The sequence below is a fragment of the Phyllobates terribilis genome, unplaced genomic scaffold, assembly GCF_046119375.1.
Source record: "Phyllobates terribilis strain yellow unplaced genomic scaffold, ASM4611937v1 Scaffold_5__5_contigs__length_657084704, whole genome shotgun sequence".
Classification (NCBI taxonomy): Eukaryota; Metazoa; Chordata; class Amphibia; order Anura; family Dendrobatidae; genus Phyllobates; species Phyllobates terribilis.
In genome coordinates, this window is record NW_027362765.1 from 248,041,400 (window position 1) to 248,046,129 (window position 4,730).

Below are 4,730 nucleotides of genomic sequence, written 5' to 3' on the forward strand. Positions count from 1 at the left end.
ACTATGTCTGCAATATGGGGGATCTGGAGGGGAGACCATGTCTGCAATATGGGGGACCTGGAGTGGAGACCATGTCTGCAAGATGGGGGACCTGGTGGGGAGACCATGTCTGAAAGATGGGAGACCTGGAGGGGAGACCATGTCTGCAAGATGGGGGACCTGGAGGGGAGACCATGTCTGAACGATGACCAGTTCAAAAGGCGTATAGAAAATAAATTGGTATCACTAAAAATGTCACTTTGTCATGCAAATAATGCGGCCCCCCTCAAATTAAATTTTTTCCGTGTGCGGCCCATATACCCATCTGAGTTTGAGACCCCTGACCTACACTAACTAGAAACAATCAAATTTCTCCCTAGCTCAGCAGCACCTCTCCCTACACTGTCTGATTCCGGAGTGATTGTGACTAGCATAGCAGCGCCAGATCTGATATAGACCTGATGACACTGTGCGGCCAGCCAGTCACTGTAATGCCACAACCAACATGGTTACTGCATTCCAGTGAGTGGCAGGCAATCCCTGCATGTTCATTTGCTCTGTAAAGAGCGCCAAACATGCAGGGAGGAGACTAGAGGTCCCGCCAAGCAACCCCGGAAATACTCAGCGAGCGCCGAGCATCTCGAGCAGTGAGATGCTCAGGTCGAGCACCAAGCAGTAGCGAGCATGCTCGCTCATCACTAGTCCACCTATTTTCACACATTCTCCTCTCCCCCCTAATGTCCCACGCGCCTCAAGACCGGGAAGGGTGGGGGGTAGAGAGGGTAACTAGTTATTGAACAAACGAGCAGCAGTCCCCCCTGCTTCCCAGTCTCTAGGCTCCCTACAGACTGAAGCTGGCTGCTGCAGCACAGCTAGATAAAAGCCGGGAGCCCATTATGACACGTGCAATATCTGTTTCATTCTTCCATTATTTCATTGTCCCATTGTTAGGGGGCAATGGAACAATGGGACAATGGAATAATGCAAGAATGGAACAGACATTGCACGTGTCATAATGGGCTCCTGGCATCTATCTGGCAGTGCTGCAGCAGCCAGCTTCAGTCTCTAGGAAGCCTTCAGACTGGGAAGCAGGGTAAACCGCTGCTCGTTTGTCCATTAATTAGTTATCCTCTCTCCCACCCCCCGGTCTTGAGGCGTGTGGGACATTGTGGGGGAGGAGAGAATGTGTGAAAATAGGTGCAACAAGCAGTATAGTTGTGTGTTTTAAGGTGTCTATTGATGAACAACATGTCTTCCTATGGGAAGTCTTTGTCCTTATCCCTACAATGGGTGCCTTCTTGGGGCCAGGGTGCAGCCATAGGCCAAAACCAATTCAAGTAATCGCTTCTCGGCCTTTTGGCTAAGATCTAGTGTAGTATCAATTCTTATCAGTTTAATATCTATACGTCCACCTATTTTCACACATTCTCCTCTCCCCCTAATGTCCCACGCGCCTCAAGACTGGGAAGGGTGGGGGGGGGAGAGGGTAACTAATTATTGAACAAACGAGCAGCGGTTCCCCCAGCTTCCCAGTCTGTAGGCTCCCTACTGCCTACTACTAGTGGAGCAGTATAAATAGTGTATAATATTTCATTGCTGAGAAAACTTTGCAGAATTTGTATTGTAGCAAATTTATCATACATCAGATGGACTCTTTTCACTGATTGCACTATATAGCGATGCTATTGCAAACAACCAAGTCTGCCTGTATGCTTTTAACGCACAACTGGAACAGTATAAATAGCGTATAGTATTTCCCTGCTGAGAAAACTTTGCAGGATTTGTATTGCAGGAAATTTAGCACACCTCTGATGGACTTTTTTCACTGCTTGCAATATATAGCGATGCTATTACAACCAACCAAGTCTGCCTGAATGCTATTAACGCACAACTGGAGCTGTATAAATGGCATATAATATTTCCATGGTCACAACAATTTGCATGATAAAGAGAAAAAAGAATATTAGTAGCCCTGAGAAGGGCTATTGATATGAGTAGAAGCAGAAAGGATGTGCAATTAACCCTATCCTGTCCTACACTATCCCTTTGGCACAATCTATCATTCAGTGCTGCTAACAGCAGTATTAATATAGATTATAATGAACTCTAATAAGGGCTGTTGTTGCAGTTGAAAGAAATAAAAGTGGTGTCTAATCTCTGCCTATACACAGCTAAAACTCTGTCTCTCTCCCTGCTCCTCCGTTTTTCGTTGGTACACTGTGCCAAACATAGGGTCCCGGGTCTTATATAGACCCGATGATGCTATGCGGCCAGCGAATCACAGTATTGCCACTACCAACATGGCTACGGCGTGATAGTGACTGTCAGGAAATCTCTGCATGTTTATTGGCTGTCTAATAAGTGTCAAACAAGCGGGGCGGGGACTCTAGCTTGCGCGTGAGCATTCAAAAACTACTCGCCGAGTAACGAGCATCTCGAGCACACTGATGATCAAGCGAGTGACGAGCAGTGACGAGCACGCTCGCTCAACACTAGTACTAAACCTAAAGTTGAAACTTTCAAATTATCAAAAGGTGGCAAGCTGATCTTGGACCGATTTCAAATTTGAACAGAAAATTGAAGAAGATGAAAATGTAATATTAGGTATCATAAGCCTTCACAAAACACCTTCTGAAGAACCTTTGCTTCTTCCCTTCCGGAGTACTGCGCTAGCCAATACAGAAGTACCTCCTTTTTTCACTGAAGTTCTCTGCTGTACTGGAAGCTCCTAGTCTGGAATTTTGTTTCAGGCTGCAGAATGCGCCCCCACTTACCCACCCACAGGCCGAACACTCATGTTGGAACTTGCATGTTGCATAGAACCGGCAGTGTCCTTCATTATATAACCAGCATATCCCACTGGGTTTGAAGACCGTCGCCACCTGTGACTGACCAGGGAGGCGGCATACCTGAGAAAATTATGTTGTGAAGACCTTTCAGATAAAATTAGTTGTATCCACACATCCACAGCTTTCGTGGCCCAGCACACATAAGGACAAAGCGCTAAGCATTGACAACATTTTTTCAAGTATCTCCACCAGGTCTACCATCATGTAGTTTATGTGCACTAAAAATAGTATCAATATAAATCATTAACTCCGGGCCTTTTGCGGTTTGTAAGCCACATATATTTCATGAGCAAGCACTAGAAATACCTGTAGCCAATTCGCAAAAGTCTTTGCTACTTTGGGCTTCCTATTGCTTATTTGAAATGAATGCTCCTTGTCGATAGTCACCTGGTCTGTGGAAACCAAGGACCATGTGTCGATACATTCACCACGTCTGATTTTATCCCTTGTTTCCATACCCAGGAGCGTACCCAAAGGAACTACTCCACAAGAAACTGGATCTCTAAAAACCAAACGTTGTGAAGTGAAAATACTGAGAGGCTGGGGAGAGACCCAATGTGTTAAAAGTAGGTTACTGCTCCCACGTTTGTGCTCTATACTCGATAAGTAGGTTTTAAAGACTGATTCCTGAAACTAAATCCCTGTTTGTATCTTGTGTGTGCAATGGTGTGGACACTCACCATCCAGATGACTCCCAATCTGCATCCTCGAGGTTTCACTGGCTGGCTCCACGGGTTGTACTTCTTGCTTGATCCTCTGCATAGTAACTCCACTTGCCAGCCATGCAGCATTTCTTGTGCCATGTGCAGCGGAACGATCTCTACAGTGATGACGGGAAACTGTGTGCTGCCTGGATTCCTCCTTTCTGGCAAGGAGACCGAAGTGACAGATTTGGACAATGATCTGCTGTCTGCTGGCAACGACCTCTTCCTGACTCAACAACCTTCGCCAGACCTGTGATGACCTCGTCCGCAACTCCCTTCCCAAACCTTCTTTCTGTTTCCATTGCCAAAACCTGTAACAGAAAATTCTGAAGATGACACTGCTTCCCAATTTTTTTCTGCAAGGTCTTGAATGTGGCTTCACCTGCATTGACATCTGTTCTTCCTTTTCTCAGAGTGTTCTACCCCGCCTTCTACCTGCATGAACAGAGCCCTATTTACTGATGGCGATAAACCATATTCCTTGTTCTGGGCAGGAAAAATGCTGTCCAAAAAAGTCACTGCTGCATTATCTAGGGATATTCCTTCAAGTCTAACTGCCCCTGAACTTATTCTGTGACTGCCTGTTAATTCCTCTCCTCTGCCCGAGGGTGTCGATTCTCCCGCCCGTCACTCAGCTGTGCCCACCAGAGCAACACTGTCCTTGCTGTGCGACCCGGCGTGCACTGTGATCCACGCTCTGCCTTCTAACATCATGATCTCGCACGTGACGTCTGCCTATTCGGGAGACAGGGCTGGGGCTCAGACACAATGGAAGTCTCACTCAGCGATGCAGCCAGCCACTAGGAGAATGACTCTGAATGGTCCCTCCAGCTTCCTCCTGCGATGCGGTCAGGAACCTTTGGATCCAGCTGTTGCCCTCCTGTGCAATCATTGCTCACACCGGCTCTTCCAGGCCGTCCATCACTGCTGACTGATGCACCACACTCCGAGTAAGGTGGCCAAATGGTCGCTGACGTCTATTCTCCCCCTTTTAAACACATAGATGCCACATCCTTAAGGCTGTGTGCCCACGATCAGGCTATAGCAGCGCTTTAGAAGCAGCGTATTTTCGCTGCGTCCAAAGTGCGGCGTCCGATCACGCAGGTAAATCTGCATGTGTCATTGAACACATGCGGAGTTACTGCATCCAATACATTCTATTGGAGAAATTTCTGTTGTAAAGCCGCGTTGCGGGTGA

The 4,730-nt window shown here is 47.0% G+C and overlaps 1 pseudogene; it reads left to right on the forward strand.

The window, feature by feature from the left end:
* The first annotated feature begins 1,319 nt into the window (after window positions 1–1,319).
* Window positions 1,320–1,551, forward strand: LOC141150976 (U2 spliceosomal RNA; annotated as a pseudogene).
* The last annotated feature ends 3,179 nt before the right edge of the window (window positions 1,552–4,730 follow it).